This window comes from Heterocephalus glaber, unplaced genomic scaffold, assembly GCF_053883595.1.
Source record: "Heterocephalus glaber isolate CG9 unplaced genomic scaffold, H.glaber_assembly_v1.0 deba00000546, whole genome shotgun sequence".
Taxonomy (NCBI): domain Eukaryota; kingdom Metazoa; phylum Chordata; class Mammalia; order Rodentia; family Bathyergidae; genus Heterocephalus; species Heterocephalus glaber.
Window position 1 is genome coordinate 42,675,169 of NW_028258147.1, and position 15,255 is coordinate 42,690,423.

The window sequence follows — 15,255 nt, forward strand, 5'->3', positions numbered from 1 at the left end:
CCATCATGTTCCTCAGCTCCTCTATTTTTTTATCTGTGTCCTCTCTAGATTTATTAATCATGTCTTGCACTATGGGTACAATCTCTGCTGTTATGTGAGAAAGTATTTCTGATTTCATTTTTTCTAGATCCTCTTTTGTTGCCAGTTCAGGGAGTCTAGGTGGTTGAGTATCAGAGTGTTCCATCTCATTTCCCTTTGGGGTTGCTGAAGGTGATCTGGAAGTCTGTTTTTGGGGCCTCTTTACCTGTCTTCTCATTTCCACGGGGGGTGGGGTGTGCTGCTGGCACCCACGCTGCTCACCTCCTCTGCCTTGGGATCAGTGGAATGGTGGCCGAGGAGCCTCCCCCTGGGTGCTGGCATTGGCTCACCTCCTCTGCCCTGGGAGCGGTGGAATTAGACTAAAGTTATTTATGACAGCAAACTTTTTTCAGATTATGTTTATATGAATGCTATATAAATGTGTTATAATGGTCAGAGCTACCTACCTACCATACAGTACAGGCAGTGTTACTCTAATAATTAGAGATTGGAGATTAATAACCTATAAAGTACATCTGTATACAAGTACATTCTACTTAAAAGGCACTTTATAAAAAGGTATCAAATTTAAATAAGGGTTTATGTCATTTAATACCTTGTAATTAGACAAAAGTAAGCAATAAAATAAAAATTTAAATGTATTTTGGAGATAATAACAAAAACATAACAGTTCTAATATACAAATATCATTGTTATGCTAAACTTGCTCTTGATTCAAATTTTCCCTGTAAAATTATATAACTGTTATCTGTTAGCATTCTATCAAAATTTGACCTTTAGAAGAAGTCAACCATAATTAATAAAAGATGGAGCAGTTCTCTGGCCAATTTTACATTTCAAAGTGCCCCAATCCAAATTGAATCATAAAAGTTAAAATCTAGTGCTCCCACTTTAATACTGGTGTAACTGACTTTCTGGAAGTTTAACAGCTGAGGCAGACAGACCAAGTTTAAAAAAGATAACTGGTCTGGAAGGACAGCCAATAGTTTGGACTTGGCCCTCCAACATCAGTATGAAACACAGATGTGCTGGCTAAGAGACACTCCAATAAATTGTTAAGCAGTTAAGCTTAAACATGTAGAAAAAACACAAGAAAAATAAGGATAAAGGTTCTGATAAGAATAGAGAGAGGAGACCTTTCCCCAAAGGAAAAAAGTTCTAATGCAGAGTATGCTAAATTAGTTGACAGTTCCTTCCTACCTGTAGACTGGACTTTAAGAAATGTTAGAAATGCAAAATAACCAGTTTCCTTTAAGCTTGTGGTTTTTTTGTTTGTTTTCTGGTATGAGTGTTTCCCATGCTCTGCTTATTCGTATAAGGAGTAAGACAAAGGAGACAATTTGGACTTTCATTCAAAATCCCTTCCTTGTGACAGGAACTATTTCTGTTCTTCATATTTTCCACAAATACTCTCCTAACTTTCCCCTTTGTCTGCTTCTTCATTCTTTGACTTCATGAGAAAACAAGCCCACTTTGTACAGGATTAACTGTCTCACAGGTAGACTCCAGCCCCAATTCACTGATAGTGTTGCTGGGAGAGGGCCCTTCATTCTGGCCAGAAGAGGCCTTCTGCCAGGAGACTCCTGCCTCTTGTCAGAAGTGAGGCTGGTAGGTCTCAAAAGTGAGTCAGGAAGTCCTGGTGCCATGCTTTGTCCCTCGGCCAACCACCCTGTGTGTGCTGTCTGTGTGGCCCTTCTTTTTTCTCTTGTGCCTGGGCAGTGCTGACTTTGATTGCTTCTAAGGCCAACTCCAAAGTACAGAGTCTAGGAGTCTAGTTAGTCATGAAGCCACTCAGTCCTCTGAGCTCCTCTCAACTTGGACAAGGGCCATTCCCAGGAACATCCTGAGCTAGGCTCTGTGAAAGAGATGGAGAACTCTCTGGGTTTCCCATGGGTGCTAGTGTATTTCTCTAGAGGAATCTGAGATCAGGCACAAATGCCTTTAGGTTTACTGGGAAATATTGAATGAAAATTTAACTGAGGGATCAACAGTTCAGAGACTTTGAAGCAAGGGTATTTAATGACCCACTGATATTGATAAAGTTATACTTTCTTTGTATTTAGATTGAGTTTAAAAAATAACCTAGATAACTTTTATCCATTGTGCCTATACCCTAACCTGTACCCCAACCTGGATAGCTTTTAAACCTCTGTATTATCTAATGGTTGAGGCAAGGCTATGGTACAACTTTGTTATGTTCCCTCAGAAGCAACAATTTTGCCTTGTGTACATTGTACATACTATCTAGTCACATGGAACTAAAAGACACCTATTAAATGCCAGATATTTAAACTTTAAGGCATTTTTGTCAGACTTGGTAGTATCTTATCTCATATTCTGTTTTCTTACTAACAGAATCCACTTTGTTATGTTGCCAATGTACCTACCTCATAGACCTGTATTTCCTCTTTCCTCTTGTGGGTAAGTGTTCCAGCTAGAGAAGTTAAATAACTGACTTCTGGGAAAACGATTTTAAAGGCAATTGTCTTAACTGTCATGAACCCTTTTGATTTTGGCCCTTTTATCTTCTTGTGTGGAAAGCTGCTATACTTTTTGATGCTCCAGTAGCCATCTTAGGATCATGAAAACACTGTAGGTTTGAAAACTGGGTGCTTACGAAAGAGTCTGCATCTTGTTGACATTGTAGATGCTTCATGCCAGCCATCAAGTTTTCTACCCTAGACTTCTTTGAAGCCACTCCTATTTGTGTTTTCTATTACATTTTAGTAAAACTCAATACCTAACTGATAAAGCACTCAGTTTTCCTATTGCTTTAATCAAAGATAAAACAGAAAAATTAAAAGGTACTTCTTTCTACAAAATAGTTTTGGTCAAATTTTAACTTTAACACAGTCGCAGCAGGGCTGTAACTTGTACGTCTCACTGCCAGGTGGCTCTGATTTGAATTGACTGTCTCACCAGGTGGCTCAAACCACCAGGAGTACATGCATGACGGTCCTGTCAGATGGCTTATACCACTGGTGGTACATTAAATAGTCTATAAATTGTCTATAAATGGACTGAATCTAGTTAGTTGCTTGAATTTGAATAATTACTACCCAAATTTAAATGCTATTATACCAATTATAAGTTATTACAATAATCAACAAATTTATTTCATTAAGTTAAAAGAAATTTGTTTATATTCATGGTTGATCAATAGTTAATTCTCTAATTTTTAATATGGAAATCTTAGAAATTCCTCATTGCTGGTGTATACAATATGTGTTCACAACTGCTGTACCACAAATTAGCTGTATTACAATTTTTTATATCATTTTAATGTTTTAGAATGTAATATGATGATATCTGGTCTCCTAAATCAATGCCTTTTTTTGCATTATTGTAATCAAAGATCCCCTGAGAAGTGGTACAAGCTGTCCAACGGGACAGTCATGCATGTACCACCAGTGGTTCAAGCTGGCAGGAACAATTGAATTCAAATCAAAGCCGGTAGGCAGAGAGACATATGAATTATGGCCCCATCCTGAACATGTTAAACATTGAGGATGGGCATGTTTTTGTGTTACGTAAATATTATGCAGTGTCAAGGAAACTCAGCTTTAAAAAAAGCATCCTTTCAAGTTTAACAAAAAATATTTTATTGGTTATCATTGTATGCATATGAGAAGTGAATAGGTTTTTGATATCCTTAAGACTTGAATTTGAAACCTGACTGTGCAGCTTTGAGGACATTACTGAACATCTCTCAGTCAAACTTAATATTAATACCATTTTCCCCATTTTTCAAGTGAGTATACTAAGTGTGGAGGAGCTGGGCCATCTGCCCAAGATCACATAGCAGATCCATAGAAGATCAGGGGAGGGGTCTGTGGCCCAAGTGGTTTTGCACATTATTGTTCAGCCCAGATGTTAGGGACCTCAGTGAGGGATTCCCAGGCGAAAGAACATGAGTCCAGGTTAGGGGTGGCTGCTCCAGGTATGATAAGAATCAGAGCCCCAGTCTGGGTTTATACCTCCAGAGAGGGCGTGGGAGGAGTTCACATATAGGAGAAACTAATATTTCTTCCATTTTCTTTCTCTGGAACATAAATCGGGATCAGCTCTGGATTTGATCCATGTTCCCAGTCTCCAGTATATCACATTTCTCCAAGATTTATGGATGTTTTCTCTGTCAGGAGCACTCGCTGGTGGATTACCAGGTTTGTTTACATTTTTCTCTTATCTCAGGCAGCATCATTTAGTCTCTAGTGCCTTGATGTGTGCTCTGTCCAGAGATGCTTTTGCCATCCAACCCCTGCCATGGTCCACACACTGTGCCTTCACCTTCTGCACACCTGTGCAGATTACTTCATCACTTGGGCACATGATGAGGGCCAGAATGTTTGTGATTTTCCCTGCCTTTGCTTCCTGGTGAGTGCTGAGATCCTCTGCTACATACTTGTGCACCCTGGGGTTCAGCATTTGTGATCTTATCTCTCTCCCTTGATGAAAATACTTCTTTGTCAGGACTCCATTCAGAGCTCATAGCCAGTCTTTTCTCTCCTAATAACAAATGCCTTCCTGTGAGTTTTTAGAAGTTTGAAGAAACACTGGCTTTACATTCTTAATAACACAGAAAATATTTTTGCTCTGAGCCCAAGAACTCTGTTGTGTGGAATTTTCTTTTAAAAAGCAGAACAAAGACCAGTTGCAACTGCCAGTTTCTTGGCTCTTGTTTTCTTTTCGGCTCTAAATAGTAACCAGACACGGACTCAAATTCTGTGGCCCCATGGCCACCCTCCCCATTTTCCTTTTCCTCTTGAGGTTCATTATTTTCTCCAAATTAGAACGTTCTGGTTGGAATGAGGGAGTATAAAGAGACAGGCAGCAGGGAGCTCCAGTTGTTCAGAGGGATTACATCTTGGGGAGGCCTTCCTTGCTGGTCCCTGATATGATTAATTGGCCAAAAGGAGCTTGGCTTTGTAGTTTGTGGAGATGGGTTTTGAAACGAAGTCTGCTAGGTTTTTGACAATGGCTTTTAAAAACAATTTCTTACAATATTTTAGAGCTATTACAGAGGTCTTGCCTTTACCCAATCATGAAGCTGCTAGTAGTTCGTTTGTTCATTTGTTTGTTTATCCATTTATTCTGCCAAAACTGATCACATAGCTTCTGGGCATCAGGCACTGTGCAAGGCTTTGGAGACACCTTGGCCATGCTCTCAGATCCTGCAACAAAGTAGGGGTGACAAACAATAAGCAAATAATCACGTGTCCTGTGAACTGCTCACAGGGATAAGTACACAGAAGGAGAAGAGATGTGTCTTTCAGGGTATATCCAGGCCAGTGAGCCCAGGTATGAAAGGAAGAGAGGGAAAGAGAGTCTGTTGGGTAATGGCTGGGAGCAGGTTTTGGGTGAACTTTTAATGGACACATTAAGTGATTTCTGATAGAAGGAATGATGGGTACAGAGGCAACAGGGAGGAATTAGCATGAGCATGAGAAGAAATGAAGAAAATGTTTTATTTCTCCCTGTGGTACTGGGATTGAGTCCAGGGCCTTCCCACTGAACTACACATCCTCATCCCTTTTTACATTTCATTTTGAGACATGGTCTGGTTAAGTCACTAAATTGCCCAGGTGAGACCCGAACTTGGACCTTCCTACCTCAGTCTCTCAGAGTGCTGGGATGACAGGCATGGGCCCCCACACCTGAAAGAGAGACTGGGTTTCTGAGCGTGAGAAAGAGAATGGAGCAACAGGGTAACTGGAGACCAATGTAGTCTCGGACCAGAGATTCTCTCCATCCTTAGAGCCAACAATGAGTTGTGTGCTGTGAAATAACATGATTAAATTTGCACTTTGTAAAGATTGCTCCGGTCTCAGTGCAGACCAGATTTTCAGAAGGCTGGAGTGGATTCGTCTGTTCATTCATGGAATGTATACTGGGCTCTGAGCATAGGCCAGAGCCTTCTCTCTACAGTGGCAAGAGAGTTCCTTTCCTCTCAGAAATTATAGTCTAGTTGATGAAAATTGACGATAATAAACAGAGATACAGATAAAGAGAAATGACAAGTGTCCATGGTGACAAGCACAGTGAAAAAAATCAAGCAAATGGAATGTTGTGACATTCAAATGGTGTTGGGGGTGTCTATTTCTGGCTCTATTTACTGGGTGTTCAGGGAAGGCCTTGCTGGAGAGGTGAGAGTTTCCTTCTTACCTGAAGCATATTCTTCCATCAAGTCTTGCCTAGTGCAGAGTGCATCTTTAAAAGGCCCTTACTTCTGGTCTTCAAATGTTTAGAAGCTCTAAAGTATATAGATAGGCACCCCCATCCCTCAATTTTCCTTGTCCTTTGTGCAGTCCTGAAGCGTTAGAACTTGAAGGAACTTTCAAGATCATCTAATCCTACTCCTTTACTTTACAGGCAACAAAACAGAAGCCCAGGCAGGGAAGGTTTGGTTGTTTGCAGACTGAGCTGTCCTAGTACTCAGGTCCTTCTCATCTGGGGCCAGAACTCTCTGTCCCCTGATTCGGCCTTCGAGCAGTGCTGTCTGAGGCCACGTGGGCTGTTTCTTAAACACTTTGCATAGGGGGCTCCAAATACCTGCAAAAATGATTAATGGTCCTTCATTTTCCCTCCTGGCATCCCCTAATGCAAAAAAATTGGACAAGAACCAATTTAATTTAGTCTTCAGAAAGTACCACTTCTTTTCCAGCCTGGCTTACATTAATGATCTTTTTAAAAGACCCTGAAGCTCTGAAGCATATTTAAGACCATGAAAGCTTTTCCCATTTATAAGGTTTCATGGAATGCAAAGTGTAGAAAGAATAAAAAGAAAAAAATTCTCTTTCCCCTTGGTTTCTTTAAGATTTCAAACTTGGTAAGACATTTCTTATTTAAGATTTATAAAAATATATTTTTCCATAATTGAGTATTTTTGCCTAAGATTTAATCTAGAACATAGATTTTTCATGATTGAGTTCAAAATTCCTTTGGAATCATGGTATACTCTAAACTAAAATAGCATTTAGGAGGCTGGTTATAATTAAAGTTCTTCTACATCAGATCTCTTAAAAGAGTCTCTCTACTGTCTACCCCCTTTCCTGATAAGTTATCCTGAGAGAGGAAGCTCAGCATGTCTGAACCCATGAAGTCCAGGCCACAAGGTATTAAAAAATTCGATGGCAATTTTTATCTTGATAGAAACAAACTTTATTGATGATTTTCTGATATTGCTGACCACTAAAGAAGTGACTTTTCTTTTTTTAAAATGAGATAGATTGTTTTGCATTCCATTTTCAGATAAAGGAATTGATGTCTAGAAAAATTACATACAGCCCAAATTCAAACACACCAAGTAGTTATGAAAGTCAAGTATTTAGAAGACATTTTGTGTGGCATTTCAGCTCAGAGGAGGAAAGGGGACTTAGTCACAAGTAATTTTATTGGGAATGTCTCTATGAGACTTTAGTCTCCTCGTGTTCACCCTCAAGAAGTCAGAATGGCATAGGAGGCTCTTAAGATTTCTGGGTCAGTTGAGGAAGGAAAATAGTTAGCTCTTCCCCAGAAAAGTCATGTGCGTTAACGTACTTAGAGGCATTTTGGTTTTTCAGCCATGACTGTGCAAAGCTGGGAGTGCTGAAGGTTTGATCCCAGGAAGCAAGTGTATGGGTTTTTGGGGCTGCCATAGCAACCAAAATGGCTCAAAACATCGGAAATCTATCCTCCCAAGTTCTGGAGACCAGAGGCACAAATACAGCTTCATTGAACTGAGGTCAAGGGTTGGGAGGACATTGGTCCTTCCGAAATCTCTAGAGAAGAATCTGTTCTTTGGCTCTTCCAGCTTCAGTTGGCTGCTAGCATTTTTTAGCTTTTGGTCACAGTGCTCCTCTCTCCTTGCTCACATGACCTTTCTCTTTTCTGTCGATATCCCTTTGTTTCCAAATATGATTGCATTCTATATCCCTTTGTTTCCCTTGTTTCTAAATATGATTGCATTTAGAGCTAACCAGGTAATCCAGGGTGACATTCCCATATAAAATCCTTAACTAAATCATGTTTATGAACAACCAGTTTCTCCTTATAAGATGACACAGGTTCTAGGGATTAGGACCTGCTGTCTTTACCACCATTACTGAGCCTGCCATACTGAGCTTGGACACATCATGCTAATATCACCTATTGACAGAAAATAAAGGAAAAGGCTACAGGCAAGAAAGAAGCCACCAGAAAAGAGCCTTCCTGCTCTCCAGATTTGGGGTGAAATGTCATGACCAGTCTGACAGAACAAAAGAATGAGGGGAAAGCCTTAAGCAATAAAAGTCTCCAGAGAGACCACAATGGGATGATTACTGCTGAGTTTGTTTATGAGAGGAAAGAAAGCAGCCATGTTGGGGAGTCTCTGGTGGTTTTTATATCCTGGAAGTTATGTGGAAATAGTTGAAGTGGAATGTGTTCTTCAGGAGTGCAAAATGATTTCTTGTTCAGACAGACCACAGGCATGAGTGGTTAAAGAAATCTCCCTCATAAGTAGAAATGCAAAATGCTCATCAGAAGATTATTCATGTGGCCACTTGGGGACAAAGGAACACACCCCTCTGATTCTCTTGCTGATTCTACTCTGTTGAGAATGGTTGTTGAGGATACAGGGTGAAATTGGAGTATCCAGCAGTGGTAACTAAAGATTGTGGTGGGCAAGGGCTTTCCTTTCTGACCACATCCATAAATCAAGAATGGAGAAGGATAAAAAAGCCTCAGTGGAAAGTAATACTCTTGCTCACTCATTTGCTTCAGATGAGAAAACACAGCAAACCACTGCTCCTCTTAGTAAAGTGCAGAAGGACCTGAACACTGGGCAGCAGGGTAGCTTCCAGTTGGTGACCCTCACTGCCTTCTAACAGGTGGGAAGCAATGTTGGGGTTTTACAGAGATTTCCCAAACGCAGGTCACCAGTGCTCAGAGCTTCCCTGGGCTTGTTGATTGTTTTTTAGCATGGGAAACACTTTTCTCTTGTACTTCGACTTTCCAAGTTCTGGGGCCCTTAAAGACTCAAAAGTTTTACCTGTTTTCTTGTCCTTAATTGTCCCTGAACCATCATACAAAATTTATACAACCAACTAAGGTCAGGTAAAGATTTTTAATCCAAGCTCACTAATCTCACACAACTCCCAAAACTGCTCATGTTAGGACAGAAGTGACCAAACATGAGTTGCTCATCTATTTGGTAATCAGTGATTAAAGCTGAATGGATGGATGAGAAACTGTTTAAAGGACTTCCAGCACCTGTATCTTAGTCTCTCATTTGTGGCAATAAGTGAATACCAGAGAATGAGTAATTTATAAAGAAAAATAAATTCATTTCTTTCTTGAGGCTGAGAAGTTTAAGAACATGGCATCATCATCTGGTAGGGGCCTTCTTGCTGTATCACGGCATGGAGGATATTACACAGTGAGACAGAGTAAGCATGCTAGTGTAGGTCTCTTTTCCTCTTCCTTTAAAACCACTAACGTCCTCACAACCTCACTTAATCCTAATGGCTTCCAAAATCCTCTCCTCCACACAGCACCTGCATATGAATTAGAGGACTGTCTTCTATACATGAACTTTTAGGGGCCATGTTCAACCATAGAAAGCCCCAAATCAGTGACTTAGCGTTTCCATCTGGTGGGACCCCAAAAGCTTTCCAGCACCTGCTGACTCCCTTTTGTTCAAGTGTATCTTGTTGAAGGTAGGACAACTTGACTTAATAAACTATTTAAGCATATCAATGCTTAAGACACCTTTTTATCTTTCCAAAGGCAAATCTGTTTAGGATAACTGCCTTCCAGGACACAACCCACAGTGAAACATATATGACTCTGTGACATGCCAAGGACTGTTCCAGACAAGATTAGTCTGAAGGATCTGGTAGTTGTTGACCCTTTATATCTCCCAGGACAACATTGTGAAAATACTATTTATGTTCTGCCACAAAAATTCTTTTTTGATCTCTGCTCCTTCAAAGTCCAGTTCCTCTAAATAATCTAATAATTAAAGTACAGTCATTTCCCACATTGTGTAGAACATTTCTACTAGCCTTGATTGTACTTCCATTAGACTCTAGGTAGCTGATATGGTGACCTTGTCAAAGGCAGTGGTGACTAGACTTGTTTGGTGGTCAGTCATTGACAGTTAACTCTCATTGAAACTGTTCAAACATTTCAATAGCCTCTAGACCTAAATCAGACTCTGCATTTGAATGAGGCCACTCCTTATCCTTCTTGCCCTGAAGTGAGCAGCTCTTGCTCACTGGGGCAAAGCCACTGGCACCCTCCATCTCTCTCTTTCCTGAAGCACACTTCATGCTGAAGTTCTCAAGAACTGGAATGTTTCTGCCTAGTGTGGTGATTTTCAGTTGAATAGATTCAGTGTGGGCACAAATACTTCCTTATGAGAGAAATAGTATTTGGAGAAGTGTTCACAGGGTAAAAAACAATTTTCAATATAACTATATTCATTTTTTTAAAAGCTAAGAGATGAGAGAGAGAGAGAGAGAGAGAGAGAGAGAGAGAGGAGAGGGAACCTTCCAAATTCCCCAGACTGGTAAAGAAATCATAGTTACACAGAAAATAGAATGGGAAAATGTTACAGGGTCATGAGGCAGTCACAGGGCGACTATATGTCTCAGCTCATACATATTGTTCAGGAATAATTACAGCCTCCTGCAGTGGCCTGAATGTGTCCCCAAAGTTTACTATGTGGAAACTTGATCCTCAGTGCAACAGTGTCGAGAGGTGAAACCTTTAGGATGTGATTTAGTGTATATGTACTGCTGAAGCCAGCACTTTAGGGTGTGATTTAATCATGAGATTCTGCCCTCATAAATGGATGAGTGTTCTTGCAGAAGTGGGTCATAAAGCAACTTCACCCTCAACTTTCATGGTCTTACCATGTGACACCTGCCACCATATTATAACGCAACATGAAGCCCCTCACCAGGCATAGCCCCTGATCTTAGACTTCCCAGTCTCCAGAACTGTGAGCCAAGTAAACTCTTATTGTTTAAAAGTTAGCCAAACTGTGGTACTCTGTTGTAACAACTCAAAATGGACTAAGGTAACCCTTTTTTTATTCTCCAAGTATCTCACTTAGACATTAAATGATACAATAACCCTAGTTAATAGAAGTGAAGAAACACTCTTCGGATAGGGCCTCCAAAAGAGGTCCCCAAATTATCCTCATGTTTAAGGTTCAGTATCTGGAAAGAGGAGTTTGGATTAGCAGAGTGGCTTCTTAGTAAAATAAATTCAACTTTGAGTCATATATTTTTATGAGAAAGACCAGTTGTATTTGACTACCGGGTGCTTATGAACATACAACATCCCATAATTCTAAAGGACTTGAGGGTAAAAGATATTTGACAAGAAACAAATACAGTTCTTGTGAAGGAAACACTTACCTTTCATTTTGAGGCATTCACCTTTCATTATGCAAAGCAGTTATGGGAACTTGTAGTACAGATGAGGTAGGAGTAGGGAAGCTTAAAAATCTATCTTGTGCTCATTCTTTAGCTGCTGTCTATATCTACTCTCTGCTAATTGTTTCTTATCTTCACTTTGTCTTTACATTGTACAAATTAAACAACTTGGTTCTAACTGGGTACTGACTTCTTTCTTTTGTAAAAAGAAAGACATTAGCTGAAGGCAAAGTCCAGAGGTCTTTGGCTCCTATATTCAGTTAGGTCATAGGGTTGTTCCTTTTTTGATCATGTGGAAAACTTGGCCTTGCCATTCCAGAGAACAATTGGCCAAATACCTTTACTCCATATCCATTGACCTAGGTGATGATATGCTGCAACAAGAGCCACAATTACTTATTAGGGTTTTCAATTCAGGAGTGAGAAGCTGTGATTTATAAAACCAAAACGCCACCAACAACACTACCACAACAAGACAAAAGTTTGTAGCTAAGTTGTTTAAAGCACTATAGCCATTATACTCTTCTCTTGCTAACACCTCATCATGGATTTTGACATATGGATTCCCTCCCTTCCCCATGTATCCTAAAAACAAAGCAATAAGGTGACATTGCATCCATGACAGATGCCTGGAAACCAGCACAGGACAGCTGTTGGAGGTCCTGTCAGAAGAGTGCTCCTTGAGCTCTGTTACCTAGGGTGCTCATATGACTTCATGTCTAACCCCAGTAGACAGGAGTTGTCTGATCACCACCACTCTTCCCCTAAAAACAGAAAAAAACTATCCTCTTTTGTTGCTGTTTCTTGTAGTTTCATAGATGCTGCAAGCTGGGGCCTGCATTTTTCTATGGTAAGATCACTCCTCAGTATTCCTTTGAGGCACCCTAACCCACGCTCTTGCTTCATGGGGCATGGGCTATGTGGGCTTGATGCTGCCATTTGTGTTTTCCTTGCATTGAAATAATTTGCTTTTCCCTTTCAGCAGCCTTGAGTTTCAACAACCTGAAACTGGTCTAGAAACTAGAGAAGAGAAACAACTATGGCTAACACATTCCAGAGACATGATGTCTAAAAGCAGAAGAGACTAAAGATGTTTTCCTTGAAACCTATGCGAAGTTATCTTCCCTCCATCCACATGGCTCTCAGGAACTCATAGCAATGGCTCCACGGGAAATTGAGCCTGATTGGGGATATTTAGAGTTAAATGTTACTGTGTTAAAGTGAGCCCTTTAGCAGATGGCCAGATAAATTTGTTTTATACAGTTTTCAATGTCTGTCTTCATTATTCTTCTAAGATGGTCTGAACCTATTTGTCATTTTCTGTGTTCTGACTCAGAATACAGAAATTGTGGGTAAACATTAAAAGAAAAAATCCTTTAAAAATATCTTTTTCTACTTCCTGCTCCTTTAGTTATAAAGGTTTAAAAAGAAAAAGTAAACAGTTATCTCCTATTACTTGGATCAGGGGACAGAAAGTTGCCTGGACCTAAAAAACATTTTAGTCCCGTTGGTCTGCAAGGCTCTTACAAATTCCAGTCTCTACACTGCACTCTCTTAATATGGCAGGTGGTTCTGGGAGTCAAACTGAACAACTCACAGATGACTGTTTAACAGGTACACCTTTTGAGTATGTCTTCCTCTCTTCTAGGTTCAGGACCTGTGCCTTAGAATAGAGACATCTGGGTTAAAGCATTAAAGGGCTCTGTCAAATGCTACAGATGTGGGCGCTGGGGGGTCACCACAGTCTTCCTGGGAATCCAGTCCCTGATTAGCCTCAGCCCATGAAGAGGCCCCTGAAGCAAGACAGCACAGGGAGCAGGGCAGGGGCAGTGAGAACCCATACCACCCCATGGTGTGGATTTCCCTTGTGTTATCGTAAGGAAACACTGGTAAGGCTTGTGAAAATGCACACCTGAAAAACACAAGGGACTTTATTTATTGTTTAAATTTTACTTTTGATTATTTTTTGATATCAATTTTATTGAGATGTCATTTCCATAACACATGATTTACCCATTTAAAGTGTATGATTCAGTGGTTTCACTATTTGCAGAGTTGCTCAGCCATGCTTTTGGGTCTTGCTCTGCTTTACATTCTGCCGCTTCCCTGGTCTCTGGGACGTTCCTGCCTTGGGTGCTGGCTCACTCCCTTCTCCTCGCCCAGTTCTGGCTCAAGTGCGACACGCAGGAGGTTGGTGCCATCCATCTACTGGCACTACTGCTGCCTTGGTTTCCTGGCCCCAGCTCGTGTTAGGGACTGGACAGCGGAGCGGAAGTGGCCAGTTCTCCTCTGTGCCCTTCTGCAGAGATTGGAGTCACTGAGGAGACAGGGCTGCCTCACTTCAGCTGGATACTTGGTCGGCTCTCACTGGGTTGTGATTGTCAGCCCCAGGACATGCTGCTGCCACCATGCCCTTGCACAGGCAGAGGTGAAGAATAAGAATGTTTAAACCAGGGCTCTAGTAATTTGAGTCCTAACTTCCTGTGTGACCCGAGGAAATTGTTTGACCTCTCTGAATCCCTGGAAAGTGAAGACATTGGACTTCTGGCTTATAGTTCTGACACTGGAATGCTGGCCAGATCTTGTCTTCAGGTCCCAGGAGCACCTGCATACAATGGATCCTATCTCTCTGGCTTCTTTGCCACATTAAACTGCTTTTTCTCCACCCTCTTCTCCATGAGCATCACTTACTCTTTCATAAGGATGGAGCTTTCCAATGCCTGGGGTCTTAGATCCATGCAGCAGAGGAAAGGGCAAAATAAAAATTGTGCTTTGGGTGTGCTATTTGAGCCAGAGCTAAATTTGAGTAAAAGCTTTGTGTGTGAGTTTACAAACATATAATTAAGGCTCTTAGAGTTATCTAAATCCACTTTCTTGCCTTATAATTTTATGGTTAGAAGCATTACAGTTGTTTTTAGATTTTCATTATAACTGCAGTAGCCACAGATGGAACCAAATGGTGTTTGTTTATTTGTGTAACAAATTATGCCCCTCAGCTAACTTTCCTGTGTTATTTGCATTGGGTGTGCATTTTGCAAAAAAGTATACGTGGTCTGAGGGTATTCTCTTCCTTTGCTTCTATCTTCTTTCCAAACCAGCACTGACAATAGAAAACTGAGAAATCGAATGCACATGTGGGGGCCCACTCTGTTTGTGGCGCACATGCCTGCTGATCTTCAGCTTGGCTCTCAGTTCCACCCCACCAGCTAGCTGGGTAAATGTGGGAGTCAGCTGAATTCATTGACTTTTTACCCAAATAGTGACCTCTTATATTTTACTCCCTTTTAACAATCAGCATTAAGTCTCATTAGTACAATAGGGATAATTTAAAGTATTAGAAGCTTTAGTGTCATTGATGATGGAGTAGAAATGAAAATCATTTTTGTTTTGTTTCAGCTCTCTTCCCTCAGGCTCTTGGTAACCACCTTTCCATTTTCTGCCTCTGTGATTTTAACTATTTTAGGTTCCTCATACAAATGGAATCACATAGTTGTTGTTGTTGTTGTTTATGACTGGCTCATGTCACTCAGCACATTGCCTTCAAGTTCCATCATTCTACCCCGAAGTAGAATTGTTCTGTTATACTTTTAATTATATTTTTAATGTTTTGAGGAATGACCATACCATTTTCCAAAGTGGCTGTACCACCTTACATTTCCACCAACATGTGCTTACCAATATTTATTTTCTGTTATTTTATCATAGCAATTCTAATGGCTGTGAAGTGGCATATCATTGCAGTTGTAGTTTTGATTTTCATTTCTCTAATAATTAGTGATGTAAAGCATTTTGTTATGTGCTTATTGCTCATTTG

General features: G+C 40.5%; 1 long non-coding RNA gene across 2 annotated transcripts in view; it reads left to right on the plus strand.

Moving 5' to 3' along the window:
* LOC110345376 (uncharacterized) overlaps positions 1-14,113 on the plus strand; it is a 114,443-nt gene extending 100,330 nt beyond the window's left edge. For both annotated transcript variants that reach the window (XR_015448786.1, XR_002388681.2), the window contains 2 exons: positions 4,104-4,202; positions 12,424-14,113. This is a non-coding gene — a long non-coding RNA (uncharacterized LOC110345376). The remainder of the gene's footprint in view (positions 1-4,103; positions 4,203-12,423) is intronic.
* Positions 14,114-15,255: the final 1,142 nt, after the last annotated feature.